This window comes from Leucoraja erinacea, chromosome 2 (genome assembly GCF_028641065.1).
Source record: "Leucoraja erinacea ecotype New England chromosome 2, Leri_hhj_1, whole genome shotgun sequence".
NCBI classification, from domain to species: Eukaryota; Metazoa; Chordata; class Chondrichthyes; order Rajiformes; family Rajidae; genus Leucoraja; species Leucoraja erinaceus.
Window position 1 is genome coordinate 76,435,157 of NC_073378.1, and position 15,269 is coordinate 76,450,425.

Consider the following 15,269-nt stretch of genomic DNA (forward strand, 5'->3'; position numbering starts at 1 on the left):
CCTCACATTGATTCTACTGCCACTCCCCATCAATCCTACATTGGTCCCCCAATTCATTCTGTACTGTCACCCCTTCATCCTGCACTGCTCCACCAATCCATCCTGCACAGATCCCCCCCATTCAACCCCACTGACATCCCCCGCGCTCTCCCCTCATAATTTTACCTACTCCAACCAATTTTAACTAATTTAACTACTCCAACCATAATTTTAACTACTCCAATCACTAATTCCCCTGCCTCAATCCATCCAATCCACACCGATTGCCTTCTTAAGCCCCCCCCCCATCCCCCAACCACCATCTATCCATCCTGCACTGGATCTACCCATCCATACACCCCTCCCCCCCCCTCCCGACCCTATTGTGCTGTAAATGTCTTCAGAGCTAACATTGACTATGTTTGATAACGGAATGCAATCAAATATGTTTTAATTCCCAATGTTATTATTTGTTTTAATCCATAAAGATGGATTAATTAAATTTTGAACACGTGAAACATTAAAACCGCAGTGTTCGCTTGTCACTGACACGTTATTACAGAATTCATTTTAATGGCAAATCAATGATGTTAATATGGAGTATCAGTACTGTAGTTATTTAATGAGCAACATTCACAACTATACGTTGGATTTATCCAGGTTTTACTTCTACAGTCAGTCATATACATCACAAATTTGGTCAGGAGATATTTCAATTGAAATTTTAACGTTAATTCTGAAGTGGGAATGATGGAAAAAGCGTTTATCAACATTTTTTTTTAAAATGTTGCTTACAAACTGGGTATCTTCATTGCCACATACATCTAATCTGAATGTCTGGTAATGTGGCGTCTTGACACCTTTAAATATATTACCAAACATTTGCTGCATTTATGTCCTTTGGCCATCTCTAGTCAGTTAGTGTAATGTTTAACCTGTCAGATGGGTATAGTCAGTTTTTTCAGCTATTATTATAAAATGCCTTTATAAAATTCCTTGCAACCTGTATATTTTGTTGTCGATAAATTATGTGGGAAGCGAGAGTGTTTCTGTACCAATAGCAATAACGACCCATGCTATGGCCATGTCATAATAATTTTCGGTCCTTCACAGAAAATATGCATCAATCTGTAGTGTGCATAGTTAAGCATATATGTTATCAAGGTCCAGGATTTATTGACACAGGTGGACCATACGCTGAATAATCCAACCACATTTTTGTTTGGAAGTGGAAAGAAATAATAAAAATTGCATTAATTGCAATGTGTAAAAAGATTTGAGATACCGTATTATAATTTTGCTGCATGTCATTGTGGTATATATCACGTCTTGATTGGTGAATATGTTAGTTTGTGACTTTATTTGAAGCAGAAATAATATGTGAATGCTTCATTGAGCATAATTCCGACTGGTAACTATGCACTTCGTCCGAGCATGTGTCATGGAAGCCATCTTAAATGACTACCTAAAATGTCATTTGGCAACCTAAAAAGCTGCCAAGGTTGCCCGGCTGACAACAGGGAAAAAAATTTAATCAAGAGCCCTGCTTGATTAGGAAAGAGAAAATAGATTATGAAAGAAAACTGGCAGGGAACATAAAAACTGACTGCAAAAGTTTGTATAGATATGTGAAGAAAAAAAGATTAGTTAAAACAAATGTAGGTCCCTTGCCGTCAGAAACAGGTGAATTGATCATGGGGAACAAGGACATGGCAGACCTATTGAATAATTACTTTGGTTCTGTCTTCACTAAAGAAGACATAAATAATCTGCCGGAAATAGCAGGGGACTGGGGGTCAAATGAGATGGAGGAACTGAGTGAAATCCAGGTTAGCCGGGATGTGGTGTTAGGTAAATTGATTGGATTAAAGGCCGATAAATTCCCAGGGCCAGATAGGCTGCATCCCAGAGTACTTAAGGAAGTAGCCCCAGAAATAGTGGATACATTAGGGATAATTTTTCAAAACTCTTTAGATTCTGGAGTAGTTCCTGAGGATTGGAGGGTAGCTAATGTAACCCCACTTTTTAAAAAGGGAGGGAGAGAGAAAACGAGGAATTACAGACCAGTTAGTCTAATGTCGGTAGTGGGGAAACTGCTAGAATCGGTTATTAAAGATGGGATAGCAGCACATTTGGAAAGTGGTGAAATCATTGGACAAAGTCAGCATGGATTTATGAAAGGTAAATCATGTCTGACGAATCTTATAGAATTTTTCGAGGATGTAACTAGTAGAGTGGATAAGGGAGAACCTGTGGATGTGTTATATCTGGACTTTCAGAAGGCTTTTGACAAGGTCCCACATAAGAGATCAGTATACAAACTTAGTGCACACGGTATTGGGGGTTCAGTATTGATGTGGATAGAGAACTGGCTGGCAGACAGGAAGCAAAGAGTAGAGTAAACGGGTCCTTTTCACAATGGCAGGCAGTGACTAGTGGGGTACCACAAGGCTCAGTGTTGGGACCCCAGCTATTTACAATATATATTAATGATTTGGACGAGGGAATTGAATGCAACATCTCCAAGTTTGCGGATGACACGAAGCTGGGGGGCAGTGTTAGCTGTGAGGAGGATGCTAGGAGGCTGCAACGTGACTTGGATAGGCTGGGTGAGTGGGCAAATGCATGGCAGATGCAGTATAATGTGGATAAATATGAGGTTATCCACTTTGGTGGCAAAAACAGGAAAGCAGACTATTATCTGAATGGTGGCCGATTAGGAAAGGGGAGATGCAACGAGACCTGGGTGTCATGGTACACCAGTTATTGAAAGTAGGCATGCAGGTGCAGCAGGCAGTGAAGAAAGCGAATGGTATGTAAGCATTCATAGCAAAAGGATTTGAGTATAGGAGCAGGGAGGTTCTACTGCAGTTGTAAAGTGTCTTGTTGAGAGAGAGAGTCATCTTGCCTTTGAAACGTATTTCCTCGAAAAGCAGACGCAAAAACGCAGAGATTTTTTACATATTTTGGCAGGAATTTATCTTATGACTTCAGAAATCCACCCTTTGGTCAATTATTTCCCCAGATTTTGAATAAAATTGTTCACAAAACCCAATGCCCACATGCACACCAATCGAGGCCTAACTGCCTCCTCCCCGCCCAACCGCTGCCCACGCCCAGCCCAAGTACGCTCGCGCCACACCTCCCGCAGCTTGACTCCCACGTGCCCAGTCCCACGCCTTGACTCCCATGCCCCCGTCTCCCCCCCCTTTCCTCCCCCCCCCTCCCTCTCCCCCCTCCCTGTCCCCATAGCCCCCTGCCCTCACTCTCTACCCCACCCCCCCTCCTGGGAGCTATGCGTCAGTAGATAGGGCGGTTATGGGATAAAAGGAGCAAATAAATAATATTAATATATTACCATGGGTGGTAGTTAGCATGTGCGTGCGGGGGGGAGAGGGTAGTTAGTGTTGTGTTGGGGTGGTTAATGTGTGTGACGCCGCATGCCGCCCCTCCCCACAGCCGCACCAACGGGTCTGCACTTGGTCTAGTGGACTATAAAGATACAAAATAAAGATATAAAATAAAAACTGCTGGAGAAACCCTTCAACAGTTTGCTTTTTGTGTCAGATTACAGCGTCTGCAGTCTGTTGTACTTTTATGGAATGTAAAGGAAATGGGTGCAGATTGCTGCAGCAGTTTGGAAAAAAAAGCAAACAGGTTGAATGCAGTGCCACAAGATGTTCTAACCACTTGTGTGGTCAGGTTCAGTGGATGCTTTTTCCAAGGTTATATCCGAAGAGATGCATCGTTGCTCTCAGATTCTGCTCTAAGCAGCACAAACCAATCAGACACCTATCCACTATCATTCAAGCAACATGCAGATGCCTTGCTGAAACCACACAAAATAAATTATTCTGCAAAACATACACCAAGTTCTCGTAGCTACATACAGTGCATTCAGAAAGTATACAGACCCCTTCATTTTTCCACATTTTGTTACGTTATAGCCTTAATTTAAAATGGGTTAAATTCTTTTTTTTCCTCTTCAATCACCCCAGAATTAAGAAGCGAAAACTGGTGTTTCGCAATTTTTGCAAATTAAAAATAAATAACTGAAATATCACATCTACATAAGTATTCAGACCCTTTACTCAGTACTTTGTTGATGCACCTTTGGCAGCGATTACAGCATCAAGTCTTCTTAGGTATGACGCTACAAGCTTGGCACATCTGTATTTGGGTAATTTCTCCCATTCTTCTCTGCAGATCTTCTCAAGCTCTGTCAGGTTGGATGGGGAGTGTTGATGTACAGCTATTTTTCAGGTCCCTCCAGAGATGTTCGATCGGGTTCAAGTCCAGGCTCTGGCTGGGCCACTCAAGGACATTCACAGACTTGTCACGAAGACAGTCATGCGTTGTCTTGGCTGCGTGCTCAGGGTCGTTGTCCTGTTGGAAGCTGAACCTCAGCCCCAGTTTGAGGTCCAGAAAGCTCTGGAGCTGGTTTTCATCAAGTACCTCTCTGTACTTTACTCCATTCATCTTTCCCTCGATCCTGACTAGTCTCCCAATTCCTGCCACTGAAAAACATCCCCACAGTATGATGCTGCCAACACCATGCTTCACCATAGATATGGTATTGGTCAGGTGATGAGCAGAGCCTGGTTTCCTCCAAATGTGATGCTTGGCATTCAGGCCAAAGAGTTCAATCGTGGTCTCCTCAAACCAGAGAATTTCACATGGTCTGAGAGTCTTTTGGCCTTTTGGCAAACTCCAAGTGGGCTGTCATGTGCCTTTTACTGAGGAGTGGCTTCCATCTGGCCACTCTACCATAAAGGCCTGATTGGTGGAGTGCTGCAGATATAGTGGTCTTTCTGGAAGGTTCTCCCATCTCCACAGAGGAAAAAGCGAAAACAGGTGTTTAGAATTTTTTTGTAAAGTATTTAAAAAGAAATAACTGCAATATCACATTTATACAATCATTCAGACCCTTTACTCAGTATGACTTTGGTATGACACTACAAGCTTGGCACACTTGTATTTGGGTAATTTCTCCCATTCTTCTCTGCAGATCCTCTCAAATTCTGTCAGGTTGAATGGGGAGCATCGATGCACAACTATTTTCAGATCCCTCCAGAGATGTTCGATCGGGTTTAAGTCCGGGCTCAACCAGGCCCACTCAAGGGCATTCACAGACTTGTCACGAAGCCGCTCCTGTGTTGTCTTTGCTGTGTGCTTAGGGTCGTTGTCCTGTTGGAAGGTGAACCTCTGCCCCAGTCTGAGGTCCAGAACGCCCTGGAGCAGGTTTTCATCAAGGATCTCTCTGTACATTGCTCCGTTCATCTTTTCCTCAATCCTGACTAGTCTCCTAGTTTCTGCTGCTGAAAAAACATCCCCACAGCATGATGCTGCCACCACCATGCTTCACCGTAAGTATGGTATTGGCCAGGTGATGAACGGTGCCTGGTTTCCTTCAGATGTGACACTTGGCATTCAGGCCAAAGAGTTCAATCTTGGTTTTATCAGACCAGAGAATTGGGTTTCTCATGGTCTGAGGGTCCTTTAGGTGACTTTAGGCAAACTCCAGGCGGGCTTTCATGTGCCTTTTAATTAGGTGTGGCTTCCATATGGCCACAACCATAAAGGCCTGACTGGTGGAGTGCTGCAGATATAGTTGTCCTTCTGGAAGGTTCTCCCATCTCCACAGAGGAACTCTGGAGCTCTGTCAGTGACCATCGGGTTTTTGCTCACCTCCCTGACCAAGGCCCTTCTCCCCCGATTTCTCAGTTTGGCCGGCGGAAGAGTCCTGGTGGTTCCAAAGTTCTTCCATTTAAGAATGATAGAGGCCACTGAGCTCTTCGGGACCTGTAATGCTGCAGAAATTGTTTTATACCCTTCCCCAGATCTGTGTCTCGACACAATCCTATCTCGGAGGGCTACGGACAATTCCTTCGTCTTCATGGCTTGGTTTTTGCTCTGACATGCACTGTCAATTGTGGGACCTTATATAGACAGGTGTGTGCCTTTACAAAACATGTCCAATCAATTTAATTTACCACTGGTGGACTTCAATCAAGTTGTAGAAACATCCCAAGGGTAATCAATGGGAACAGGATGAACCTAAGCTCAATTTTGAGTATGTAAATGTGATATTTCATTTATTTATTTCTTTGCAAAAATTTCTAAACACGTTTTTGCTTCTTCATTCTGAGGTATTGTGGGTAGATTGATGATTAAAAAATTGAATTTATTCAATTTTAAAATAAGGCAGTAACATAACAAAATGTGGAAAATGTGACGGGGTCCGAATACTTTCTGAATACACTGTATGTTGTCAGGTATTCAACCATGAAAATCATATTACTCAGACATATTGCACAGCACACAGAGACACTTCCCTCTCTCTGGCAAGACAAGATATGCATAATTGTAAGCAACAGCAACTAACTGAATGGAGGAGTATGCAGCTGCAAGATTGTGGACGATTCAATGCAGACCACATCAGTGTGTACTGTCATGCTTATGCTCTACCTATTCTTACAGCATGTTACAAAGACTCTGGAATGATTTCCAGCACCTGTTCCACCCAGAAAGCAGATTTATTTCTAACTCAATACAAAGTAACAGTTATGGAAAAGCAAACAATAAATGTAATGTGAAAATCAGTCAGCTATTTACAGTTGCAGAATTGAAAATGGCATGTGAAGCCAAAGGAAACTTAACTCAACCAAAACTTATTTTTCATTTTATTCTCATCTGTTATGAATAACTTTTAAACAAACACCCAATCAGGAGGTGAATGCTGGCCTCAATCATCATAAGGTGGCTTGAACAGATACTGGCCATTCATAAAATCTGGCTCCACATTGAAGCACAAAGGCATTGAGCAGCATAATGGCAAATGGCTGAATTCATTATAATGATAGAGCACATTTTTCATGTTATTCAGTTTATCTCCTTGCAGTAAATGTGCAAAACTATAATACATCCTTGTGATTGTGTCGTATTGAAACCATGGTGGGAAGATCTTTTATGTTTGCTTTTTTTCAAATATTATAGATCCTCAGATTTCAATTTTGGCTGAAAATGTGATCACTAGAATTTCACTTACTAATTAGAGGAGTTCTTTTCATTGTATTGCCTAAATTGTTCATTCAAGTATCACAATTTTAAAGACTTCTTCTTGTTGCGTATGGCGTGCACAGCCTAAAGTTGCAGGACAACTTGTTCTATTTGATCTTATTTGATTGTGCACGCCAGGTTGATTGCATTCGGCGAAACAGGGCGGACCACGTGAAGGTTGCAATCTCCCACCCCTTTTAAAGGCTAATTAGCTTTAATGCTGCTTTCCATGATTGCAGATATTCTCAGCATTTTATTTCATAAACCAACCAATTCAATCAGACCTTAATTTTGAGGGATAATTAGAAAATGTGTGTTTTTATAACAACAAGATGAGGACAGGTAACTCAAGTTCTGGTTCTAGGTAAATATTTTTATTCGGCTCAGAAACCAAAGATCAAAATATTTAAAAAATGGTTCTAGGTTTAATAGTTATTCATAACGGTGGAGAATGAAATTAAAAATCTGTTTTGGTTGAGTGAAGTTTACTTTGTCTTCACAGGCCATTTTCAATTCTGCAACTGTAAATAGCTGACTGATTTTCACATTACATGCTACAACTCTGAGTTTAATGTTAGCTTTTCCATAACTGTTATTTGGTATTGAGTTAGAAATAAATCTACAGCAACAGATAACTCTGAAGGTGCCTGAACACCAGCCTTTCCATAAACAGAAAGTGCCAGATGTTCCTGACACATAGTGACAGGCGATACTTTGCCAGGTCTACAACCTGTCTCGTTTTCGCTCATCAGCTTTGTACATGAATTGCTTTCACTGAAACTGCCCTTCATGCCTTAATGTCAGTACAACTATTGAGGGCTTTTCAAAAACAGCCTTGCGTTGATAAGTCTCAGTATTGGTTACATGAGCTCTCTGTCATATAAGAAGACATGTCTGGCCTCTGCAGAAACTAAATAGAAGACAAGTAAGATCTTTCTGTCAGATATAAGTGCTGGACTGTATTTTTTATGCAAGTCTTTCGGCTGAAGAATTTGCAAGGCATCTACAGTATAAAGTGCAAAACTGCCTAAAAAGTATAATTGCACTGCTTGCTGATGTAGAGAAAATGTTTCTGCTTAGAATATGTGGAGGAAATGGACAGGAAATGGACGGTGACTTTTGCAATCTATTCTCCAAATGAAATTAATGATGCTTTCATAAATACACTGAAGCAAGAGAGGTGGGTGTCCGGATACCATATGACACTTAATGAGTGTACTTGCCTTCGTTATTTGAATAAACATCTGGTTCATTGAGCATCCTTTTCATGAAGTCAAAGAGTTGTACTGGACAAAAACAGGTCCTTTGACACACCATGTCTATTCTGACCATTTCACCCAAGCATAAATGTGCTATTTATTCATATTAGGTCCTATTCTGGTATGCCTTGTCCTTACAAATGCTTGTCTAAAATAATCTGTGTAACCTTTTAGAAAATCTATCACAGTGGATCTGTAAACATTTTTTTTTCAAGATTTCCTTCTTGGCTTTTGTTCCACTGATTGTTGATGGTGTCACACAGCGCACACACACTCATGCACACACACACACACACTCTTTTGCACCCTGACACAGTAGAAAATCAATGCTATCGTCTTTAAAACTGGAGAATTAAGAGCCTCACTAAACACTCCAGTTGTGACCTATATTGCCTGTTTTATAATTGTGTCCTAAAGACCAGAAGTATCCAAAATTTAATTTTTGCTCTCCAGTGGTAAGGGCAGAACAATGATTAATTCCTTGGGGATGTAAGCAATTTTTTTATTCTTGATCATTTTTCTTTTTTATTATTCTTGATCATTTTTCATTTTTTATTCTTGTTCATTTTTCTTTGACTTCAAATTGAAGGAACATATGCTGATGTGAGGAAATTAGGAAGAAGTGAATTTGGTTTTGGCCTGTTGATTTTCTTTCCCAATAATATACCCGATTCATAAAATTTTCAAATATACAATTCAGGATGTTGTCTTTCACTGTACAATATATCTTATTCCTTAACACACATGGTTTACATTGTCTAAACATAATATCAATTTCTCTTTCACATACATTCAATGAGTAGTACGTCTGCATGCTTCAAGAGAGTCAAGAGTAACATTAATGTTACATTTAACAGTAATGTTAAAAGTAACATTAGCAAATTTGCAGGTGACACAAAACTGGGTGGCAGTGTGAACTGTACAGAGGATGCTATGAGAATGCAGGATGACTTGGACAAGTTGGGTGAGTGGGGAGATGCATGGCAGATGCAGTTTAATGTGGATAAATGTAAGGTTATCCATTTTGGTGGCAAAAACAGGAAGGCAGATTATTATCTAAATGGAGTCAAGTTGGGAAAGGGGAAGTACAACGGGATCTGGGGGTCCTTTGTTCATCAGTCACTGAAAGTGAGCATGCAGGTACAGCAGGCAGTGAAGAAAGCAAGTGGCATGTTGGCTTTCATAACAAGAGGAGTTGAGTATAGGAGCAAAGAGGTCCTTCTGCAGTTGTACTGGGCCCTAGCGAGACCACACTTGGAGTATTGTGTGCAGTTTTGGTCTCCCAATTTGAGGAAGGACATTCTTGCTATTGAGGGAGTGCAGCGTAGGTTCACCAGGTTAATTCCCGGGATGGCGGGACTATCATATGTTCATAGAATGGAGTGGCTGAGCTTGTATACTCTGGAATTTAGAAGGATGAGAGGAGTCTTATTGAAACATATAAGATTATTAAGGGTTTGGACATGCTAGAGGCAGGAAACATGTTCCTGATGTTGGGGAAGTCCAGAACCAGGGGCCACAGATTAAGAATAAGGAGTAAGCCATTTAGAACGGAGATGAGGAAAAACTTTTTCACACAGAGTGTTGTGAGTCTGTGGAATTCTCTGCCTCAGAGGGTGGAGGGAGCTGGTTCTCTGGATGCTCCCAAGAGAGAGCTGGACAGAACTCATAAAGATAGCGGAGTCAAGGGATATGGGGAGAAGGCAGGAACGGGGTACTGATTGTGGATGATCACCCTTGATCACATTGAATGGCGGTGCTGGCCCAAGGGGCTGAATGGCCTACTCCTGTACCTATTGTCTATAAGAGTATTTTATTGTCATACTAGACTAAGTGGGACCCATTGGGTCCCTGTCACACAGGAGGCCTGGTCCTCAAACGGAATATTGCACCACTCACCCATAGCCCCCACGGGAGGAGTGGTCCCCCAACGCAACACGTTCCCAAAGACAATATTCTCTACCAGAATATGTAAAAAATGTCATTGTTTTCGAGGTCAGCAGTTTGATTTAAAAAAATGTCAGGTTGGTGAACAATTTTAGTAAAAAACTCGGGAAATAATGAATCAAATTTACAGATGTGGGGATTTTTGAAATCATGACGTAAATCTCTACTGGAATATGTATAAATTGCACCGTTACCGTGGCGGCTGCTGCTGCTCTCAATAGATAACGCAGCAAACAAAAAAGGTTCATAAATAAAGAAGAAAGCAATATAGTGCAAAAATAAAACAAAGCCGAAAGTCCCTGGTGCAACCCAGGTAGTTTGGAGTTTAGTTGGTTCATTAGTCTTCATTAGCCTGATGGTTGTTGGGAAGAAGCTGTTCCTGAACCTGGATGTTACAGTTTTCAAACTCATTTACCTTCTTCCCAATGGCAGGAGTGAAATGAAAACATTGACAGGGTAGTGTGGGGCCTTGATGATGTCGGCTGCCTTTTTGCAACAGTGTCTCTCATTGACCGCTTCGATGGAGGGATCAGGCAGTGTTCACCACTTTTTATAATCTCCTTCATTCCTGGGTGCTGAACCAGGCTGTGATGCAACCAGTGAATATGCTCTTTACCGTATACCTATAGAATTTCCTGCTGGTCCAACCCATTATCATGCAGAAGTACGAGGGTTTTAAATGGTGACTGGCCCTCATGGAACGTTTGCAGGTGCTGCATTAAGCTTCCATGTATCAGTCAGCATGTGGTCCTGGATCTTGGCATTTGCCAGGCTGCAGCATGTAATTATGACTCCTTGCATTGGTCAACCAGCAGGTTTTGAGCAAATTTCATAGTTAATAATCATCCAGCATCAGCTGATGATTGACTCATTGGAGCAGTGAATACAGTGTCTTGTGTTACTGATGGGCCTGACCCACTTAGGCATTTTAGGCGACTGCAGAAGACTATGCAGTCGCCTCATGGTCGCCACATGTTCGCGGGTGGTTGCCGGGGAGCCGCCTTCATGGTCGTGAGGAGTTCCCGATTTCTGGGAACTAGTCGCGGCCTCATTATAGTCGCCGCGAATTTTTCAACACGGCAACTAGAATGAAGCCGCCATGGAGAGTAGGGAGAATTTGCGTGCCTTAGATGGGTCGCAAGGAAGTCCTAATGGGTTGTCAGGAGGTCGAAGGTTCTCATAGGTTGTAGCTGGTGCTGACCGGTGAATTTCATTGGCTCATTGGGAAAAAAAAACGTAAACAGTAGTTTTCAGAACCAAGGATAACCGACCGGGTAATATTAAATGTCCGCCGAGCTTCACAGCTGTGTATCTCTGGCTTCTTAAAATTTGTCTCCCCCTTCTCACCCTTCTCACCCCGCTCCGTCCTCTCCCCCTCCCCCACTCTTTTAAAGAACCTACCATACACTGTGCTTTCAGCATTTTAATTACAGAGCCACCATTCCTGTTCATCGTGGTGTGTGTCTGTATCACCTTGGCTTTGCACAGTGTGCATTTCACTCAGACAATGCTCCCCTGCTTGCCCTGTCCCCCGCCTGTATAACGGGCTGATGAAGGAAGCGGTGTGTGTGTGTGTGCGTGTGTGCGTGCGTGTTCCACTCTGACAGTCGCCGTTCCAGCTGCCGGTTTTTCAGGCGACTGCCGGCAACTTGAAAGTTGCTGACAGTCGTCTGAAAAATCGCCAAAGTGACACAGGCTCATTAGGCTGGTCATTGACAAAGATTATTGCATCCCTTGGTTGGCCTTCTTGGCAAATAGATACTCCAGAAGATTGATGATGGTCTTATCCTCAGTCATCTCAAGATGTTTCATATCATCTTTGTAAATCAATCCATTTTTAATCTCCATGTGAAATGGAAATTGGCTGGAGTTGATATGGCAGTGCAAATGCACAATACAAACAACATTTGTGTTATGTACAACAACACTGAGAACATCTTGTACCTTGTAACAAGGTTTTTTTCCCCATATTCAAAATGGGAATTTACTCCTAAAATTACATTTTCTGTTTTAACTTGGCGATACAATCAATCTATTTTTTAGTGCTTTCCCTGGCTCTTCTGAAACATAGTCCTCGTATTAAAAATCTAGCGCTAGCACAGCTGCACTCGGCCATCAGTAATCAGCAGGATGCTCACCCCGACGATACCTTTATTGTTGCAGGGGACTTTAATCAGATCGACCTGCGAACTGTACTCCGCAAATTCCACCAGCATGTGCAGTGCCCTTCCAGGGGCTCAAACACGCTGGATATAGTGTACACCAACATCAAGGATGCATACAGAGCTCTCCCCTGCCCATCCCTGGGACAATTCGATCACCTCTCACTGTTTCTACTGCCTTCATACAAACCCCTCATCCGCAAGACCAAACCTGCAATAAAGACGATCAAAATATGGCCTGAGGACGACACCCTACAACTCCAGGACTGCTTTGATCGCACCGACTGGGCCCTGTTTGCACAACAGGCTACCAGTGATACAGAGCTAGACTTGGAGGAGTACACATCAACTGCTGTGTGGAGTCTGTCACAGTGGACAAGAAAATAAAGATGTTCCCAACACCGAGCCTTGCGGTACCCCACTAGTCACTGCTTGCCATTCCGAAAGGGACCTGTTAATCCCTACTCTTTGTTTCCTGTCTGTCAACCAGTTTTCTATCCATGTCAGTACCCCACCCCAATACTATGTGCCCTAATTTTACCCACTAATCTCCCGTGGGACCTTATCAAAGGCTCAAAAAATTCCAAAAGATTAGTCAAGCATGATTTCCCCTTTGTAAATCCATGCTGAATCAAGACCGATCCTGTTACTACTTTCCAAATGTGCCACTTTTTCATCTTTTATAATTGACTCCTGCATCTTCCCCACCACCTATGTCAGGTTAACTGGTCTATAATTCCCTGTTTTCTCTCTCGCCTTTCTTAAAAAGTGGGATAACATTAGCTACCCTCCAATCCACAGGAACTGATCCTGAATGCATAGAATATTGGAAAATGATCACCAATGCGTCCATGATTTCTAGAGCCACCTCCTTAAGTACCCTGGGATGCAGACCATCAGGCCCTGGGGATTTATCAGCCTTCAGTCCCATCAGTCTACGCAACACCATTTCCTGCCAAATGTGAATTTCCTTCAGTTTCTCCGTCACCCCAGATCCTCTGGCCACTAGTACATCAGGGAAATTGTTTGTGTCTTCCTTAGTGAAGACGGATCCCAAGTATCTGTTTAACTCGTCTGCCAATTCCTTGTACCCCATAATAAATTCACCTGTTTCAGTCTTCAAGGGTCCAACTTTGGTCTTAACTCTTTTTTCCTCTTCACATATCTAAAGAAGCTTTTACAATCCTCCTTTATATTCTTGGCTAGCTTACCTTCGTACCTCATCTTTTCTCCGTGTATTGCCTTTTTAGTTATCTTCTGTTGTTCTTTAAAAGTTACCCAATCCTCTTGCTTAGAAACATAGAAATTAGGTGCAGGAGTAGGCCATTCGGCCCTTCGAGCCTGCACCGCCATTTAATATGATCATGGCTGATCATCCAACTCAGTATCCCGTACCTGCCTTTTCTCCATACCCTCTGATCCCCTTGGCCACAAGGGCCACATCTAACTCCCTCTTAAATATAGCCAATGAACTGGCCTCAACTACCCTCTGTGGCAGAGAGTTCCAGAGATTCACCACTCATCTTGCTTCCCGCTCATCTTTGCTTTGTTGTACTTCTTCTTTTATTTTTATACTGTCCTTGACTTCCTTTGTCAGCCACAGTCATCCCTTATTCCCCTTGGAATCTTTCTTCCTCTTTGGAATGAACTGATCCTGCACCTTCTGTATTATTCCCAGAAATACCTGCCATTGTTGTTCCACTGTCATCCCTGCCAGGGTACCTTTCCAGTCAACTTTGGCCAGCTCCTCCCTCATGGCTCTTCATGGCATTTCGTTGTCTCTGTACTGTACACTGACAATGACAATTAAAATTGAATCTGAATGGCTCCATAGTCCCCTTTGTTCAACAGTAATACTGACACTTCCGATGTTTGCTTCTCTCTCTCAAATTGTAGATTAAAACTTATTATATTATGGTCACTACCTCCTAATGGCTCCTTTACCTCGGGTTCCATTACCAAATCCAGTTCATTACATAACACTAAATACAGAATTGCCTTCTCCCTGGTAGGCTCCAGTACAAGCTGCTCTAAGAATCCATCACGGAGGCACTCCACAAACTCCCTTTCTTGGGGTCCAACACCAACCTGATTTTCCTAGTCAACCTGCATGTTGAAATCTGCCATAACAACCACAACATCACATTTACGACATGCCAATTTTAACTCTTGATCCATCTTGCATCCTATATCCAGGCGACTGTTTGGGGGCCAGTAGATAACTCCCATTAGGGTCTTTTTACCCTTACAATTTCTCAGTTCTATACATATTGACTCTACATCTCCTGATTCTATGTCACCCCTCGCAAGGGACTGAATTTAATTCCTCACCAACAGAGCTACCCCACTCCCTCAGCCCACCTATCTGCCTTTTCGAGAGGATGTTTATCCTTGAATATTCAGTTCCCAGCTCTGGTCCTCTTGCAGCCATATCTCTGTAATTCCCACAAATTCATACTTGCCAATTTTTAACCGAGGCTCAAGCTCATGCACTTTATTTCTTATACTTCGTGCATTCATATATGATACTTTTAATCCATTACTCCCCTCACTCTTCACATCGATTCCTATTTCACTTAGCCTTACTCTCCTATCCCTCCCTGAACTTTCTGTCCTGTTAATTGTGGTCTTTCTTAACATTTCTTATATTCTCTTTCCCTTTAACTCCAACTTTATATCTCCAGTTAGTCTCTTCCCCCCCCTACTATTTAGTTTAAACAAACCTGCCTGCCAGAATGCTGATCCCCCTCCTGTTAAGGTGCAGCCCGTCCTTTTTGTACAATATACCCTTCCTCCAAAATAGATCCCAGTGGTCTAAGAATCCAATTCCCTGCCTCTCGCACCAGCTCCTCAGCCACATATT